General features: G+C 49.0%; 1 protein-coding gene and 1 long non-coding RNA gene across 6 annotated transcripts in view; one reads left to right on the top strand and one right to left on the bottom strand.

The window, feature by feature from the left end:
* Window positions 1–184: 184 nt before the first annotated feature.
* On the bottom strand, window positions 185–15,735 carry LOC132658327 (uncharacterized). The gene is made up of 3 exons (XR_009597786.1): window positions 10,284–15,735; window positions 6,495–9,624; window positions 185–5,765 (listed from the first exon to the last, which is right to left on the bottom strand). It is a non-coding gene; the product is annotated as an uncharacterized LOC132658327 (long non-coding RNA).
* Window positions 15,736–15,783: 48 nt separating this feature from the next.
* EXOC2 (exocyst complex component 2) overlaps window positions 15,784–19,772 on the top strand; it is a 127,028-nt gene continuing 123,039 nt past the window's right edge. For 3 of the 5 annotated variants that reach the window (XR_006057309.2, XM_042237317.2, XM_042237318.2), the window contains exon 1: window positions 15,784–16,152. The gene's annotated coding sequence lies outside the window, so the exon portion shown is untranslated. Of the gene's footprint in view, window positions 16,153–16,621; window positions 18,855–19,772 lie in introns of those variants that run through there. The other 2 variants (XM_060403821.1, XM_060403823.1) reach the window with 2 other exon arrangements.

Below are 19,772 nucleotides of genomic sequence, written 5' to 3'. Positions count from 1 at the left end.
GATTTGGGGGAACATCATTTTATTTATTTATTTTTTTGGGGGGAACATCATTTTAAAACACTGAGCTGAAATAAAGTAAAAATAAAAATTTGTTTAAAAAAATAAATAAAAGAAAATAAAACCAGTTTGAAAAAAAAAAAAAAAAAACACTGAGCTGAAAAAAAGCCACAGTGTGTCAGTCAATTTCTAAGGACAATCAGACATTGCTTTTTTAAGGTTTTTTTTTTTTTTAATTTTAGTCATTGATGAAATTGTAAAGGCACATACAGTTCCACATAAAATAGGAATATATACAGCTTAGCTGTGAATTCCGATCTTCATGGAAAGAAGACACGTGACTTGCTGCTCAGGAAAAGTCGTAAATGTTGGGCAAATCTTGACGTCTCTGGTTTTTTTCTACATGTTAAGCACAGCCCTGGATTTTCTTCGCTTCTTAAAGTGTGACTATTTCCTATGTTATGTTTACGTGAGGAAGGCCGGCAAGTTGGACTGGTTGCCCTTCACTGAGCGCCCGGGTTCAGGAGCGCGGCTTAGCCAGACACTGCCCTGTGCTGAGCGCCTGGCACTGGGTGGACACACAGGAGTGAGAGCAGAGGAACCGTGTGAATGCAGGACTTGAGCCAAACTGCCAGCAATTTCTGGGAGAGACAGATTGCATTTTGCTCCTTGTCTCCCGTCTAAACAAACACACACTTGCCCTGATGTAGTAAATACGGATTCTTCGAGTTTAAGGCTCACTCTGGAAGGATTCAGGCCTTCCTCCTGGGCCTGGGTTCAGCACGGTGAACCCATGAGCTTGGAGTGCGAGTTCCCGCTCATTCCTCAGAGCCCGGCAGAAAGGCCGCCTCCTCCAGGAGGGTGCTCTGTGCAGGCTCTCCTGCTGCCCTAGCAACAGACCATCCTCTGCCCGACATGGCAGCCTTCTCTGGCGTTCGCCTGCGGGCCACACGGCCCTGGTGGAGACGGCCTGCAGGCACCAAAGGCAGAGAGCTCTCCTGCCTCCTTCCTTCTAAAGACCCTCCTCTCGTGGCGCCTAGCTGATGCTTCTGGCATTTGGTCAGATGAGGTCTCTGAAGACGGGGGTGTGGGCCTCTGCCCTCCATAAGCCCACTGTTTGAACTTAGTGCAAAAGACTGGGACAGTGACGCAGAGAATCCCGATCGCAGTGAAGCAGCGCCTTTGCAGCAACACCACGTCGCCTGAGCAGAGCTTTGCTGCCGTAACAATCCTGGACCCTCAGAGCTGACGATGGCAGCGCTTCTCTCTGGCTCTTGGGGTCCCCATCCTGGCTGAGGCTCTGCTCCACCCAGTCCTTCTCCCAGGACCCGGACTGAAGAAGCCGTCTTCATCCAGAACGAGGCAGACGTCCTCCAAGAGGGGAAGAAGGGGAAGCGCCGGTGATGGCCATCCCTCCACTGCTGCCGCAGCTCCCCTGGGGAAACAGGCCTGGGGAGACCAGGCCTGGGGGACGGGGCACCGCAGGGAAGGGAAGACTTCCCCCCGCCATGACCGGTGAGAAAGACAAGCCACCAAAGCCACTCAAAGAAACTAGCCCAGCAGGCTCCTGCAGAGTTTTACTGAAAACAGCCACTGTCCCGGCTGTCAGGTTCTAGGCCTCCACTTCTTGATCCATAAAATCAGAGGCTCAGTCCACGCGGTCTTGAGTCGAGCCTGAAGACTTGCCACTTGGTTATCTGTTTCAGTGTCTTATCCAAAGGGCAAACACCAATGTCATTTCTGTATTTCACACCAAGTGTGGCGCGTGAGAACATTTGCTGAATAAATAAGCTCAACCTAACGAATAACGCCAGAGAAGGCGATGGCACCCCACTCCATTCCTCTTGCCTGGAAAATCCCATGGATGGAGGAGCCTGGTGGGCTGCAGTCCACAGGGTTGCACAGAGTCGGACACGACTGAGTGACTTCACTTTCACTTTTCACTTTCACTCATTGGAGAAGGAAATGGCAACCCACTCCAGTGTTCTTGTCTGGAGAATCCCAGGGACAGGAGAGCCTGGTGGGCTGCCATCTCTGGGGTCGCACAGAGTCGGACACGACTGAAGCAACTTAGCAGCAGCAGCAGCAACCAATAACACACTTCAGTGGGAATCCCTCAGGTGGCTTCCTCGATAGCCTCGGTCACGGCAAAGACGGGAGAGAAGAGGGAGAAGACACAGGGAGGCGGCAGCCGGGGGCCTGGGGTGCCCGGCTCACGGGGACCCCCGAGAGCAGCTCCCTCCCCGCAGGGCTGGACCCCAGATCTCCCCAGGGCTGGAAACTGCTTCACTTACCAAATGTGAAGGCATATATATATACATACATAGAGAGAGAAACTATTGCAAATGGAAAGAGGTTTCTTTTCTTCCCCTGTTTCTTATTTTGTGTAGGAAAACTGGGAGCACACCAGCAAACCATAAGCTTTCAGTTATCGTGTAGGAAAAGCTGCAGCATTGTGTGAAATGGGCATTCGTGGCTTCACTGTGAAAAGGAAATGATAGCCTTTCGACCCTAACAAAATAGCTGATTTGCCAAGAAAATGTTTCCAACAAGAAGGAACTCTCCAGGAAGAAAGAGAGCCACTGCTCAGGCCTCCTTGACTCTGTGTTTGTAAGGTGGTGAATAATCGGTGTTTAGAAGCTCTCCTGTGTTTACAATAAGTGCACGGTATCCTCGCTTCAACAATGACAAAGCATCTTGTGGGTTTCATGCTTTATCCTCAGCTGCAGAGCCGGGCATAGTCTTCCACCAGCCCTGGCCCACCTGTGAGTTCCCGCCTTGTTTTAACAATTGTAGTCCACAGTAATGCCTCAGTTATTATTTCACTCCTTGTCGTAAGAGTAAATCCAGTGCGTAGATTGACTTTCCATCAGGGTAGTGTGAAGGTGACCCAAGGCTTTAGTGTGGATTGAAATTAAATACAAGTAGACGCACAGCACAGATAAAACCCATCAAAATATCAGGGGCTGCTTTGGAGCTCAACCAACATCGTGTGGCTGGAAAACAACCCTTTTTCTTTAACTAACTTCAACATGATGAGCTGCAAAACTCCAAATGCCGTAGTGAAACCTGAGAAGTGAAAGAGAACGCCAGCGAGGGAACGTGAGTCAGGTACAGACACACAGCCCTGAAGAGTCTGCTGTCTTCCAGCTCTCCTACTTTTAAACCAGCGACTGAGCATCTCAGAAACACACTTAAGGAAAGGAAGTTCTGCAGCGTGACTGTCTACCCCTCAGACACCTGTCCTCAGAAGAAGCCGGCCCTCGCTTTGGGGCAGGAAGGGCCCCAGATCCCCGGCTCACGATACACCCACGGGCTGCAGGCTGTGCCACCACGGCGAGGCCACCCACCTGCCTGACACCGTGACTCACGAGCATGTTCTAATTTTTACCGAGTGTCTGCAGCATGTCTGTTTCCAGCGGCTACTACTCCGTATGTGAGGGACAGTGAGCATGTTCAGGAAGCTTGGGATTTAATACATAACGCAGCAGAACTTTCAAGTGTTCCTCCACCGCTACACCCACAAGCTGTGCAGCCTGGCAGCTCCCGGGCAGGGTGGGAGGCCGCCGGCAGCCCCAGCCTCAGCGCCCCCAGTGGGCTGCAGTTTTCCTTGGAGGCAGGCCATCTCTACACGGCCCTGCAGCCCCTTCCAGCCTCCTGCACCGCGTCCGCGACCTTGCCTGGGGCGCTGGGACGGATCTCCTGCCACTTCCTGCATTCTGCACAGCTCTAATTGAAAATTTGGGTGGCCTTGCTTATTTATTTTCCTGGAATGCAGTAGGTTATATTTTCATGGCATTTTCTCAGCAGTTCAGTGTTTCCATTTCAAACTAGGACAATGAGATGAAAAGCCAGTCCCCGTCAGCAAAAGATGACTGTGCCCCATTTGGCTTTGCAGGACAGCGTTTATAAATTGCAACTAAATGTAAACCATCAGAAATGCCTGTTTTTTTCAGGAAACTAAAAAGACAAGTTGGCTTTCTCCTTTAAAAAAAAAAAAAGGAAGAAAGAAAGAAAACCCAGTGATGGACTCAGTTACCAGAGAAGATGAACAATAAATAGAAGGTAAAATTCAGAACTCTTTGGTAAAATTCAACAATTGACTGTCTGTGTCTGAATCTTCATAAGATGCTTTGGCTCAAATCCTCTGTTGGACTCATGCATGTAAGGCTTCATGGCAGCACTAGAGTTTCTTAAAGATCACAGCCTGGCTGGCATGGGCATTTCTCTTTAGGAATATGAAGGCTAACAGTGGAATTTTTAATTTTATCAAGATGTTATCCCATGTTGTTCTAATAATCTACCACTGCTGTAAATTTTGTATTGCCTAATATTCAAAGGGGAATCTACTTCAATGAAGTTGTATAAAAACACAATGTTGGCAAAAATTGAATTATACACATGGCTTAGAGAATTTACACCTTAAAACTGACTTTCCATTTCATCCTGAATGTGTGCGTCTTTTATTTCTGAAATGAGTGTGCAGAGTGAATTTTTAACATCTGATACATTTTGCATGAAATATTTTAAAATCATAATTTAGAATAGTTAAAAACAAATATACATGTTAAGTAAATTAGTTAACAAAGACAAGTACTTTAATTTGACTCCCTGAAAGAATGCCAGTTGAGGGTGGAAAAATCTCCCATTTTGAGTCTTATGCGGGGCTGGTCTAGGCCGCTTCCTTAGTCGGGAGAGCTGCCTTCCCATGGTCTCTACGTGTTTCTGCCCCTGGCGTAACTGATGGGCACACTCGTCACGTGTCAATTCACCTCAAACGGGAAGTTAATAAGACCTTTCTGTGGAGCAAAACTGCCAAGGCTGCGATCTGAAAGTAAAATCTTCAAACATATTTGTTCTAATTAGTTTGGACAACTGATATGGGAAATAAAAGTTTTCATCTGTTCATCTTAATCAAACAATAACATTAAATTGCTATTCTGAGTTACTTTTTAAAAAAATGAGAAATAGTGCTAAACTGTCAAAAAAATCAATGACGATGGCACATATCTTCACATGAAAATAAATTCATAAAGGTGTCTGGCTGCTCAGGTGATCAAACTTGTTAAAACGTCACTATAATTCTTAAATAGAATTCCTTTTCCATATATACTTTGTCTTAAAATTAAAGGTGCTAAAAGAGGAAAATGTCTGCTTGGACTATGCAAATATTGCTGAAGTTCTGATTCTGAATGTACAGATGTGAGCTGAACAACATAATTATGGTTTTTCATGTGCTACTGATTATGTATTTGAAAGTCACTCTATAAGAAATGCTGTGCCTGTAATAACGGTAACACTTGATGTTTACACAGCTCTTCATAAACTACAAAAGTCTTTTTCAACATATGTAATTGAGGTTCACAATAATTCTCTAAGGCTTGCTTGTTTAAAAAGCACATTAAAGTACGTGCTTTAAGAAAAGGTACTAAAGGAAAGTAAGTCTATGTTTATTAAAAATATAGACATAGTAATGGAACCAAGCATGAAAATAGGAAAATATTACAGTTTAAATAAAGAAGACACTTGACCCTGGATGGCCGTGCCAAACGTTTAATCCAGTGTAGCTCTTTTGACCTTCTGAACAGCTTAGAAAACAGGCTGGCAGAACTTCACTAATTTGGTAAATTCAGATAAATTTTTAGGAGTTTTTCTTTTCATTTCACTTGTTTTAATAAAATGTTAAAAAGAAATCACACCATCCACATTCATATCGCTTCTCCCAGTAGTGGCCTCTTCTCGTGTCTGTCTTGTTGGGCAAATCAGGCCTTTAAAGAAAATAAATGCCGTCAGATGCAGGGCATTAGGAGACTCGCCTTCTGCGCTGAGTCAGAACAGACTCGGGGGAAGGTGTCGCTCCACTGTGTGTACAGAGTCTCAAAACTAACTTATATATTTAAGTTAGTTCTAATATTTCCCACTTCTAATATTTCCCACTATCGTTTCCACTTTGCTGGAGTTAACGATGAATTTTAGCACGGCTGATGATTTCTTCCCTAGATGTGAAATGGCAAAATATTTTAAAAATGAAATGTACTTCACAGGAGAAACGAGAACCAAACCCCTGCTTGTGACCAGCCCTGCCCCGTGTCTGGAGAGAGCTGCTGCTGCTCCCTGAGGTCGGGCTGTACGACGCTGAGTATACTTTACAACTTGTGCGTTGACATAGCTCACAGCGGAATTTAGGAACTGCCCAGCAGACATTAATTCTGAAAATGTCTAAACTACTCCTGGTAAAACTCCCAGCCTGGGCTGAGGGTTTCTATGACGGGGTGGCTGTTACCTGCAGTGTGGGCTCTGGGGGCACAGGCGGCCAAGAGGGTCGCGCAGAAGAGAAAACTGAAAGCCTGACTGTGAACGTCTCGTCTGTGCTTCCTCTTGGAACGTAACGACTCGGACAGCAAACGAGGCGCACGCACACTGCTGGAGAACGGGCCTGTTGGATCTGTGTGCCGTTTTCTGCGCCTGACATCCAACTGTACACACTGACAACTCACCTGATTCTGATCAGTTTATCCAAAGCGTAAGGCAAAACAACCCAGTTTGGTCCTGATTTCTTTCTCTTGAGAAAATAAGCTGGTTCTTCTGAACACTATCCTGTAAGAGAGGCAAACTGCAGCGCAATATGCTAAGAGAACAAGACACTACCAGGCTTCCAGGCCAAGGCTCCGCAGCGAGGGCTGCCCGCCCAAGGCTCCGCAGCGTGGGCTGCCCACCCACTGCAAGACGGAGAGCTGGAGCCCAGACCCTCCCAAGCGTGGCTCTCCAGTTACACGGCCTCCGACGCGCTCAAGAGCTGCTGAAAGCACAGCGCGGTTTGCAACCTCCCTGTGCTGAGGAGGCAGCCACAAAAGAGAAGGGTGTCAATCGCAGAATGTTTTAAAAATTAGAACACCGCTGTCAGCATTCTTTTCATACACACAGAATTCTGCCGAAGGCCTCAATTCACAGAAAAGATTAAAGAGATGCAAGGAAAATAAATATTTGAACTGTGATTGATGAGACAGGATGAGGCAGGTGGGTTAAACCAGGCTAAGACAGTGGAATCTGAACATCCAACGCCTGCAGCCCCCACGGCACCCCAGTCCTCACGCCGGCATCCGTGGGATTGGGCCTCCCAGGGCAGCCCCCCACTGTCCTGTAGTCTTCTCAGCTGCCGATTCCTCCAAACTCGGCTTTCCATTCTGTGGGTGTGTGTCTGGATATGGGTGTGTGTGCATACATACATGTGGCCGTGTACATATACACGTGTGCACACGTGTGGGTGTGCTTATGCGTGTGCATACGTGTACATGTAGGTGTGCACGCGTGTGGGTGTGTGCGCACGTGTGGGTGTGCGTGTGTACATGTGTGTGCATAAACGAGGTGGCCTAAAGAAGGTGAAAGCCAAAGCCCCTGCAGTCACTTAAGACTCTTTTCATTTTCTCAGAAGCGTTTGCTCTGCTGAGAAATGGAAGTGGGAGGGGAGCGTGGAGGAGCGTCCCCATATGTGGACGCCCCTGTTCCCACTCCATCTGATCCCCCATCCTCACTCGTCAGCTGAGGGCCCTTGTCTGCCCGCTATTACAGGTATGTTAAAAAGCTAAGTCAGCCTAAATTCATATGCCATAGTTACTAAAATGTTTTATTTTTAATTTTTTCATCTTTAAATCAGCTGCTTGTCTAGTCTTCTTAGAAGCGCAGTTCATTAAAATGCTTCTACAAAGAGAACTATTCTAATTTCCACTTTAAAAGATGTAAAGTTCCTAAAGGTTATAAGTTAATTTGCTGTTGCTGTTTAAATGCTAAGACAATATGAAATCTCACTGGGTAAAGGAGATAGCTTTGATTCCACAAAAGAGTTACCTGCAACCTATATTTTATAAGCAAGGCCAGTGTTCTAAATAATTTAGGTTCATAAAATGTCATGAAATATATAACATTTGTAGTAATTTAAAACTGTTTAACATGTAGTTATTAGATTTCTAATCAGGATGGGCATACAGTTTCAAAGCACGTTTGAATGATTTGTTATTGTCCTTTTCCAAAAATAATGGTAATAGTGTATATTTAATTGCAAATGTATTCTCATATGAAGCTTACCAAAGGCCTATATTTCTACGTCTCCATAGAGTTCACAACAATGTGGCTGTGTGTGCATATAATGTGGATATATATATTGCTTCCTATACGAATAAGATTACTTTAAAAAATTCAAAGGTTAATAGTGTATAGGTCACTCGCTTTGAAAGCAGCAAGTTTATCAGGGTTATTTCCACCCCTAACATGGCTTACATAACTATCAACTCAAATCTCACCAATGTCCCAGTCCTTTACTTGTTTCCAATCAAAATTTGCTGATTTAAATATGTTAGCGTATGCTTGAAAAACAAGCAGGAGTCAGATTCTTCAGTGTTTAGCTGCTATTTTCTTATTTGTTAAATGTCTTCCCCCAAAAGATTCTCTCAGGCAATCACTTTGTTTTGGCCTGAACTGTAAATATTTATGAAACAGGACCTGCACACAAAAAATACAAAGACGAAAAGCAGGATTTTCCATTTATCATCCTCACCTCCCACCAATCCAAAATATATTTTTCTTACTTTACTTTTGAAAAATAAATCTTGCAAAAAGTGACAATTATAATGTCTTTAATGGCAGATAAGCTTAATTCGCAGAAACCAAGAAAGGGTGTGCAGGAGAGGAGCGCAGCACCCAGACTGTGAGGCACGGCGCCAAGGCTCGCTGACCTGAGGAGTGAGCTCGGACGGCTGCCAAGTGCTCGTGTGGAGACAGCGTCTGCATCACTGGTTGGACGATCAGTTTCGTGCAGAAAATAAACTTCTGAAAGTGCTTTCTAGAATTCAACTGCCTCTAGCATCTATTAAACATAGATATCTTAGACATTTTTTAAAAAATTACTACCAGCTCTATTGAGGTAGAATTGAACACAAAAATCACACATGTTTAATGTATACAATTTGGTGAGTCTGGAAATTAGACATCTTTAAAGGAAAGAGCGTGATGGTGTGTAAACCAAGCAAGGAAAGCCACGTGAACATTCTGTAAGTACAGGAGATAAACTAAAAATTCAAAAAGCTTGCCTCAGGAAGACATCCTCAAGTCTTTAAGAATTAATTTGTCTCCATTTCTCTTAAAGTATGCCAACACCCCGGGCGGGGGGGGGGGGGGCAGGGCACGGGAGGGCCAGACAGGGCTGTGCAGCAATGCACTGCACGCTTTATTTGGAGGATGTTCCATTTTGCATCATAATTTCTGGTCTGAAATTATATTACCAGAAAACCTGCTGCCAAATTTAAAGTCAGTCACTAGCTAGGCCTCCTAGGAGGCTCATCGATAAAGAATCTGCCTGCCAGTGCAGGAGAGGTGGTTCGATCCCCAGGCAGGGAAGATCTCTTAGAGAAGGAAATGGCAATCCATTCCAGTATTCCTGTCTGGGAAATCCTATGGACAGAGGAACCTGATGGGCTACAGTCCATGGGCTCGAAAAGCGTCAGACGTGACTCAGTGGCGAAACTGCATCAGCAACAGCAGCAAGTTTATGCAAAGCACTATTGAACTGGATGGTGCTTACCTTTTTTCTATTAATCCATATTGTGTCTTGTCACACCATGGCTGGTCGCTCTCCTGTTAGACAGCGAAAGAGAATTAGCACTTCAGACCAAGCCAGCATTGTAACCAAGGAAAGTATGTTTTATAAATTCTGGTTCAAAAATTATTCATTCACAGAACAAAAACCTCCTTCTAAATGTGTTCTGACAAATACACGCTCACAAACAGAAGCCGCTTAACAGCAGCGAGAGTGACATTTAAACATAGCGAAGCTCGAATGGCGTGAACGGGCTGCCAGCAGCCGCTGGTTTCCTTCCACACCCTGAAATCAGCAAGCAGAGCATATTCGTTTATAGGATAAAATACAATTACAGCATTAGAGACGCGGTCTTCACAAATTCTCAGACAGAATTTTGTTAGGGAGGCTCACATGTCTACAGTTTGAAAAGCTCTTGAGTATTAGAAAGACAGCATATGCACGGGGGAAGTGTGTCTGTGTGTCTGCGCGTCTGAGCGCCTCTGATAGCGGGGTGTGTACACAGCATGGCGCGTGTATGTAAAGCGCAACAGTGCGAATCAACACTGCCCCGCACACCTGGGGTCCAAACACACGAGGCCAAGCTTAGAAGGAATTACTTTATGGAAAGGGAGGAATTCAGTAAAAACACAAGGCTGACAATCACCCCTCCTGTCTACAGTACACTGCTCTCCTCTTATTCCCCTTCACAGCTAACCTGTTGTTGGCGTTCCACTCAGCACCGGGCCAGGGGGAGAGAAGCAATGCAATCAGCTCACAGGGCTGCGGGCAGCTCGGAGGGGTGCATGTGATTCAGGATGGAGGGGCAAAAGTCAGGCAGACAGCGCAGGGTCAACGACTGGCTTCAAGTTCAGAGAAAGTAACCCAGGAGTTCTGTTTTAAAATGCACTGCCTCAAAAAAAAAAAAAAATAAATAAAATAAAATGGACTGCCTCATAGGCGGCAGATTTAAGGAACAAAATATTCCTTTAATTGAATACCAAGAACAATTAATGCGACCCACTACCATCGGCACATAGTTCTTTGGGAAACCTCCACTAACTCCTCCCGCATCCTGTCCTATACATACGGTCAGATGGCGTTGCCTGAGGAAGGCCTGCAGTGCAGCCAAACTTCACTGTGGAACAGCTGCTTGTTGGAAGAAGGGTCAGGAGATTTGAGAGCTTAAAGGACTTTTCAGTGTCTCCAACCCACCACCTTATTTTAAAAATGAGATGACCAGAACTCTCAAGGGGTCAGAGAATGTCTCTGATCAGGGTTCACATAAGGCTGGCTCAGAATGTGGGTTTCGGACTCTCAGTGTGATTAGCCTCTATCCCTATCTACCTTCCTGTCCATGAAAGTGAAAGTGTTAGTGTCTCAGTCGTGTCTGACTCTTCGCAACCCTGTGGACTGTAGCCCACCAGGCTCCTGTCCACGGGGCTCTCCAGGCAGCAATACTGGAGTGGGCTGCCATTCCCTTCTTCAGAAGGTCTTCCCAACCTAGGGATTGAACCCAGGTCTCCTGCATTGCAGGTGGATTCTTTACCATGTGAGCCACCAGGGAGTCCCACTATTAATATTTAAACCAACAGCAATATAGTCAATTCCTGGTTTTTCAGGGACCGTGGATATTTGTTTATTTTTAGTATGTCTCTGCTCAAACTCCACCAGGAGCACAAAAATAAAGTGAAAGTGAAGCTCGCTCAGTCGTGTCCACCTCTTCGTGACCCCGTCTACACAGTCCATGGGATTCTCCAGGCCAGAACGCTAGGGTGGGTAGCCTTCCCTTTCTCCAGCGGATCTTCCCCACCCAGTAATCAAACTGGGGTCTCCTGCATTGCAGGCAGATTCTTTACCAGCTGAGCTAACAGGGAAGTGCGCAAAAATAAGTCCTTACTCAAATCAGGTGCCCACACTTTATGTCATCACTTTTGCTATGGGGTCCAGTCAGAAAGAACAAAGGTACAGGCTGCTATCTGCAGAGTGGGTTGGACATTCCCTTGGCTTTTGACTTTTTGGGTACTTGCCCCTCTGTGCTACGCCAAGTGCAGAGGGAGCTTCGCCCTGCTGGGGGCCGGCTGCTGCTTGCAGAGGGCAGAGCTCCCAGCGGGAGGGGGCTGGGGGCCCGGACGAGCCCCCCAGTTCATGTTCACTACCCAAGAGGGGACAGCTTAGTTCACAATGTAGGTGAAACCTACCGAAGACAGGATGAGAAAACTGCCTTCAGGGAGTTTAAAATCTCTAATCAACTTTGTGGCAAACAAGGTGTTAGCCGAGCAATGAAGACTCAGATATTAATCAAAGGAATAAGATCTGACGCCAGGCTATGTGTGCATATGAGGCTTTCCTGAAACTCCTGAGAAGTGGGAAGCCTTCACGAAGAAGCGTCCAGAGGACTGGGATCCTACATGAAAGCCGAGAGGCTGGCAACACCTCTCCCTGCCTGGGTGGAACCGAAATGGTGACATTCCTGCACTGCAGAGAAGGGCCACCCAGCCAGCCGGCGGCTCTGAGCCCCAGCTCATCGGGGCAGGGTCGCGTCAGTGGGATCGGCTAGAACCACGGCGCCACTTCCCGTGGCCGCCGGCAGAGGCGAGGCACACAGGGCCTTCGGGCAGGAAGCCTGAAGACAAAGCACACACACGCAAAAGCCTACAAAGCAAAGCAGCCCCCAACCGCCTCCCACTGCCTAGCGGGTTAAAATGAATTAAAACGCAGCCTTATATTCAGGGAAGGCCTTCAGTTAGAGCATAGAGAGGTCTAAATTCCTAGCTGGAGATCCCCAGCAGCAGGAGGACCTAGCAGGGCTGCACACCTCTCGTCCCCACAGCAGTCAGTGACTTCCCACAATTCCTCTGTTCTCTTCCAGACCACCTACAGACACCCAGGAGAGAGCCCGAAATAAACACAGCTGCGTCTTTGTGCTGGGTGGCAGCCGTGGAGTTACGCCATATCCTTGTGTAGACCAAGCTTTATTTACAGTTTTCTTAACAAAATATGCAAATAGAAGGTAAGCAGAAAAATATAAGGGCTCTGCTTTGCAGTAAAACTAGGGACATTTACTTTGAGGCCTTTGTGCTACAGAGCTTTGAAGCTGGAGACAGATAGATCAAGCGCCACAAAGGCATTTGCAAGAGTACAGGGTAGCAAGACTCCTTAACCAGTAGACCCAATCCAAGAATCGCCGAAACAGCCTCATGACCATTACAACCTTGGAGGGTTTCAAACCGTCTTTGTGGTCTTAAACCATAAAGGATTCCACCAAAGAATGACAAAGTTGGGTGGTACTCGATAAAACATCTCCACAATTCACATATGGTCAAGATTTACAGAGCACACTCGGCTTACCATTGTTGCTTCTAAGTGAGCCTTAGGCATGTTTTGAAACAGAACTTCTCTCCAACTCTGCCACTATCATAACGTATTGTCATGATACTTTCAGTTTCCAACATTTATTTAGGTTGTGGTTAGTGCTATTACAAGGCAGCTGGCCCGCTGGATTGGACACCTGCTGTGTAAGACTCTGTGGTATCTACAATACAGACAGGAATTTGTCGGCAAGGGGCTTTGTTAAGCTGTGCGTTATCAGAACAAATGACGGTCCGTCTTTGGTAAAAAGGATCTGCTATGGCAGATCACAACTGGCCTGAGGATTAGAATCTGTACTGGCTGTGGTCCATTACGAACTGACATGCGTGTAGCAGGAGACACTTCCGGTGCTCTTTATGTTAAAAAAAGAACACGACCCTATAGAATCGCGAACTGTGACATCAGTGTTTCCTGACTGAAACCAAAGGAATTCCATGCTTCAGAATTATTTTTTCCTCTAGGTCAAACGAAATCTGATGTGGAATTGAAAACACAAGCTATACAATGGTATTTAATTGCTTCAACAGCTACTACAGCGATTTGGGGTTTAATGCTTTCATTTCCGGCCAGCTTCTGCACGCACGGCACTAACGCTTGCCAGCTGGCTCCAGAATGTGGACCAGAAGCCTAAGAAGAAAGAAGGGAAACACTACCCGTAATTTTTACATTCGTAAAAGACTCTCTCTCCTTCTGATTGTTGTCTCAGGGATACAGTATTGCTTGTCTTTTTTTTGATCCAGGAGAGACCTGTGAGTCCTCAAGTCATTCAAACCAGTTTAATGGCAGGATCGCCTGACTTCGGCATGACGCATCATGGAGACAGAAGGAGCAAGAAACAGGTTCAGCTTCACCACGAGGAGGTAGTGCCAGCTGCCTGTGTTTAAGGTGGCTGATCCTGGGGCAGCTGAATTACTGCACACGGGAGGGAGCACTTCCTCCGAGGTGAGGGGGAGAAAAACTGAGTCACACCAAGTCCCACAACCCAGAGTGTTTGTTCAAAATTATTACCTTTTTCTCAGGATGTATTTCTCTAACAGGTGTTCAACACATATTCAAATTGCAGTTAAGTATAGGTTCCTTTTTTTTCTGTGATGACAACTATCTTGGCTGGATTCCCCAGAAGCTGACCCTGAGATATGGTTTCCAGGCTAGTATTTAACTTGGGAAGTGAGGCCAGGAGTCAGTGGGAAAGGGGAGGAAGCAAGAAGAGGTGTGGGTGAAGGGGGTCCCCTGGGTACCCGGCCCCAGCCAGGAGGGGAGCTCTGGACATGCTGATCCGCTTCCCAGCCGCCCAGGGAGCCAGGCAGCTGGTCTTTTGCTGCAGCCTGTTTTCAGCCGCTGGAGAAGGCAATGGCACCCCACTCCAGTACTCTTTTTCTGGAAAATCTCATGGACAGAGGAGCCTAGCAGGCTGCAGTCCATGGGGTTGCACAGAGTCGGACACAACTGAGCGACTTCACTCTCACTTTTCACTTTCATGCATTGGAGAAGGAAATAGCAACCCACTCCAGTGTTCTTGCCTGGAGAATCCCAGGGATGGGTGAGTCTGGTGGGCTGCCGTCTATGGGGTCACACAGTCGGACACAACTGAAGTGACTTAGCAGCAGCAGCAGCAGCTTTCAGCCGCCATGTGTCCAGGGGAAAAGTCCCGAGGCACAGGGGCAGCTGTGAGAGCAGAGGGCAGCAGAGGGGTGTGCATGGGCTCTGGGGAGCGCTGCTGCACCCTGCTGCGCTCAGGTGGTCCTTTGGCTCTTCACACTGATGTCACACCCACACCAGGAGTGTTGACAGGTGGAGCTATGGGCTCCTGCCGCAGCTGGTCCTGGGGCCGGATTCATCTTTCTCCTTTTATCACTCTTTCTGGATTTCGCTCACCCTCCACCAGCCGGCCTAGGCTGCATGCTTGACGATGAGATCAGACCTTTGTCCTTGTGGGGTCTGAACTGTTGCCATGTCTGCCAGGCCAGGGGTGCTGCTTTACCCATTTGCTGGAATCACCAGGCACAGAAAAGATGCCCAGGGAGCGCCCTGAGTCCAGAAGTATCCCTCCCTGCCCCGATTTTCCCCTAACGAGAAGGGGCATTTGTCTGTGGCCCGTATGAGGAGCCCAGAGGAGAGTTCTTAGGGTCGAGGGGACTTTCGTACGCCCTGGCAGAGCATCCTTCCCTGCCGCGGAAGCCACGGCTCTGCTGGAGACACCGCACCAGTGTGGTACGAGGTTCACAGGAGCCCGTGCGGCCCACAGCACCGCACCCAGCGCGGCAAGACGCTGTTCCCGGCTGGAGCCACAGCCGTGCCCTTGAGGCCGTTCTCCCATCCCAGGGGGAGCGGCTTCTGGGTGCGCGGTGCGGGGCAGGGCAGTGCGTCCTGCGCCGCCGGCCCCTCTGTCACAGCGCTTTCCCTCTGAAAGGCCTGTCCCAGGCGCCACCCGGGACTCTCGGGATGATCCAGCAGACACCAGGAGCGACGCTCGGCGCCTGCTCGAGCCCTGCCGTCACGGGAGACTAACCCGAACCCGGGCCCGTATCCGGCTCCGAGGAAACCGCCAGCCACCAGCTGCTGCCTGACCTCCGGGGAGGGGGGCCCGGTTCCCCGGCTGCACCGCCGCGGTCAGCACCGCGACACCCCCAGGGCCCGGGGCGACACCCGGGCCCATCTGCCGGGGCACCCGCTGGAGTGACCGCGCGGCCGCGTGGAGAGGAGGGCCGGGCAGGCAGCGGCAGAGGCCCCGGCCGCCCCGCCTGCCCCGCCGGACCGCAGCCCCGGACGCGCGCCGAGCCCGGCGGCCGGAAGAACACGCCCCCTTCCGGCCCCGCCGCGTCCGGGGCGGCGCGTCACTTCCGGCCGGCCCGCGGCGGCCGCCCCGTCAGGCAGCCGGTTTCCTCTGGCCGGGCCGGCGAGCGCCGTCTCTCCGAGTCCGGGGCCGGCGGCCGCGTCCGAGTGTCCGCGCTCAGGGCTCCTGGCCGCCAGCACCGCGCCCTCGCGGGCTGCGTGTCGCTGCTGCCAGACGCGGGTCAGTCCGCGGCTTCTGAGGGACCGGGGTCGCGGCCCGGCCCCCACCCGTCTCCCAACCCCTGCCCCCGCCCCGCCCCCGAGGCCCGCTCATCGGGCGCTCGACGCTCGGTCGCGCGGCCGATCGACGGCCTCGGCGCTCCGACGGCGGAAGTGCGGGTGCGGGCCGCCGCGGCGCGGGGTCCTGTTCTGCGGGCCTGCAGGTAGGTGTGGGGGCCGAGGCCTTGGAGAGGCTGCCGGGGGCGCGGGCGGCGGGCGAGGGCGCCGGCAGCCGCCGTCAGGCCCCAGTCGCTCTGCAGCCCGGACTGTTGGAGTGCAGCTGCGGGCGTCCCGAGCCCCAGCCCTGCCTACCAGGGAACCGAGAGGGTCCTGGAGCCGGGCCCAGCTTCCTGGGCAGCTGCGGGCGTCCCGAGCCCCAGCCCCGCTGACCGGGGGACCGAGAGGGTCCTGGAGCCGGGCCCAGCTTCCTGGGCAGCTGCGGGCGTCCCGGAGTCCGGCCCCTCCTCTCTGCTAGCGCCCCTGGAGCGGGCTGACGCTCGGGGATGGGTTGCAGTTGGCCTCTCCTGCCACTTGGCGCACCTGCTCACCTGTCACTCTGTAAAGTTTGAGTATTTATTGGTGAAGAGCGAATCCCAGAGGCAGGTTTTGCTTGTTTCAACCTTCGGTTGCGTCACTGGAGATCTATACTGAGACTTAACTCGGTGCCGGTCAGGGTTTCTCTGGGTTGAAGGTATCATCAGCGTTTTACAGACCGGGAGACGGAAGCTCAGAATGCTTGTGTAAGTACCCTGAAATCGTGCAGTTACTCAGTGTTTATCTGCCAGTGACAGCCTGCAGTGAGGCCCTGGGCCCGAACTCTTCTTGTGTGCTCTCCTAAGCAGCAGCTGTCTTTGAATGGAAGTAAGGTTTTCTTACATCGCTGAAGACTGCTCCTTCTAATATGTGTGAGAAAACGTGTCTTTTTTTTTTTTAGTCTGAGTAAACTTATAAGGAAAATTTAAAAAAAAATACTTAAAAAAGCTTAACGAGTTCATTTGGGTGTACTGTTTTGAAAAGCTAATTCTAGCTGAGGTTGTGTGGATTCCTTTTCCAATGCCTAGTAATGGTTTAATTATTTTCTAGGCAGGCTTCGTGTCAGGGTGTCTGGGATTGGAAGCAGAAAGCTTCCTAAGGGACCTCTGTGTTAAAAGTTGCTGACCCACAGGGAGGCAATAGAAAGAGGATGATGTGTGCTTAGTACTGAAATCTTTTCTGTCTGGTTAAGTAAAAATTTTGTGGTTTTAAACAGAAAATCCCCCAGTGTAACATGGAACAATGCTTGGAAGTTTCAGAAAATGATGTTTTCTTCTTTTCAGGTATTTAATTTCCTAAACTGAATATCATTTTGAAAATTACCTCTCTAAAAGATATTAACCTGATAAGTTAAATTTTCATTCATTCCACGAAAATTTGAGAGCCTGTTATGGATAAACCTGGTGGGAAATGAAATTAGTACTTAATATTTTTGCGCAGGCAGTCCTTTAATACCTCTTTAATACATCTAGAACAATTTCTAGTGTCAGGCCTGGCACCTTTAGGCAATGTAGGCAGTGCTGCTTGTACAGTTAGGGTCTCCATTACTTCCCACCCTTTCTCTAGTTTACTCATCTCATCTAGCCCAGATTCCTAGATCAGCACCTCCATAGAGTGGAGCTTACATGTTTGCTGAGTAGGTGAGTTTCAGGCCAGTTTTAGGTTGGCGTAAATTTAGGATTTAAGAGGATTTTAGATTGACTGGAATGGGAAGTAACGCTGGTAACTCTGGTGAGCAGTGTGCTAGGGCCTTGCTTATTCTCAGGTTCCCAGGAAGGTGTTCCTGAGTCACCTGGAGTGGTCCCCTGGTAAGACCGCATGGTGGAAGTATTGAGTTACAGTCACGTGACTTCCCACACTGTTATGTTAGCTTAAAAGAATTATTGATACAAACAGACAGACTCACAGTGACGTGAAGAAGTTGCACCCCGTGGAGCTGTGGACACGCCTGCCCGCGCCCTTAGGCTTCAGGCTGGAAAGCACAGAGTGGAAGCTCCGCGCCCTGGCCCGTGTGCTGCCCCTCCCCGCCTTGTAGCGTGGGCTGAGGTGCTGAGCAGTCTTTTTGGGCCTCAGTTTTCTTGTTCCCGAGAATATAGAAAACCAGATTATCTCAGAGTTTCCTGCTCTGAAAGTTTCCAGCTCCGTGGATCCTGTAACCACTTAGCACGTGTCCTGTCCTGTGTTATCTCAGGGGTTGCAGCTATTTACATGTCTGTCAAAAGAAGAAGCTCTTGCCAGACAGGGATTAGTCTTAGTCATTTTCGTGTCTCCCGATTTTAACATACGCCTGACACATGTTAGAAATAAAAGCGGTCTGGATTCAGAAGGGAACACTTTTGTCTACTCCATTAAATAGTCAAGAACTAAGCTGCGATAGTCAGTGTAAATACAGTAGGAATTCGGAGAGGGGAGAGGATGTTTCGGGGTTGAAAGAATTGGGAAGGCTTCATGGAAATCAGCGGAGAAGGCAGTGGCACCCCACTCCAGTACTCTCGCTTGGAAAATCCCATGGACGGAGGAGCCTGGTAGGCTGCAGTCCATGGGGTTTTAAGAGTCGGACACAACTGAGCGACTTCACTCTCACTTTTCACTTTCATGCATTGGAGAAGGAAATGGTAACCCACTCCAGTGTTCTTGCCTGGAGAATCCCAGGGATGGGAGAGTCTGGTGGGCTGCCGTCTATGGGGTCACGCAGAGTCGGACACGACTGAAGCGACTTAGCAGCAGCAGCAGCATGGAAATCAGACCCTAATGGGGGAGAATGTGGCCCTCTGGAGAGAAGGCACGTGAGTGTCTGGCTGGCTTACTAGGAACAGAGGCCCAGAGCTGAGAGGTGAGTGCATTTTAGATTATGGAATGCCTGGAGTTCAGGCAGAGGGAGTTTGGAACTGACTTAATAAGGCTGTTTGTGTGCTGTTGTTTTTTTCCTGGAAAATTGTACTGGGTTTGTTCAAAAGCTTCATTAACACCCTTTAACACTGTCGGTGGCATTTAAGACTGGGGTGGACTATACAGTTTGCATTAAGTTTCGGCTTTGGTGTTCGTGGTTCCGTCCTTGCTCTTTCCCACTTACAGCTTGGTGCCAGGATGGAAAGGACGGTGGATCGCGGGGCTCAGGAAGCCTGGATCTTTGTTAGAATGTAAGCTGCACAGTGTAGGTCCTCGGCCCAACCTAGGGTGTGCCTGCCGCAGGGTAGCTCTCAGGAGTCCTGCAGCCCTGAAGAGCTGACCCTCTGCCTCTTGCCCATGTCAAGGCTGGCTTCTGTGAATTGTTCAGGACCATACCCGCTTGTAAAGTGCTGTGATTAGGCAGGGGGGGTATGATGCTAGCTTCTGTTGCATTCTTGTTGCTCAGTTGCTCAGTTGTGTCCGACTCTTTGCGACCCCGTGGACTCCAACATGCCACCCTCCCTGTCCTTCACCATCTCTCAGAGTGTGCTCAAACTCATGTCCACTGAGTCGATGATACCATCTAACCATCTCATCCTCCGTCATTCCCTCCTCCTCCTGGCCTCAGTCTTTTCCAGCATCAGGGTCTTTTCCAATGAGTTGGCTCTTCGCATCAGGTGGCCAAATTACTGGAGTTTCAGCATCAGTCCTTCCAGTGAATATTCAGGGTTTATTTCCTTGAGGATTGACTGATTTGATCTCCTTGCTGTCCTCTAAAGAGTCTTCTCCAACTCCACACAGTTCAAAAGTGTCAGTTCTTTGGCACTCAGCCTTCTTCATGGTCCAATTCTCACATCCATAT

The sequence above is a fragment of the Ovis aries genome, chromosome 20 (genome assembly GCF_016772045.2).
Source record: "Ovis aries strain OAR_USU_Benz2616 breed Rambouillet chromosome 20, ARS-UI_Ramb_v3.0, whole genome shotgun sequence".
Classification (NCBI taxonomy): Eukaryota; Metazoa; Chordata; class Mammalia; order Artiodactyla; family Bovidae; genus Ovis; species Ovis aries.
The sequence above is the reverse complement of the archived record's forward strand: the minus strand, read 5'-3'. Positions and strand labels throughout refer to the sequence as shown.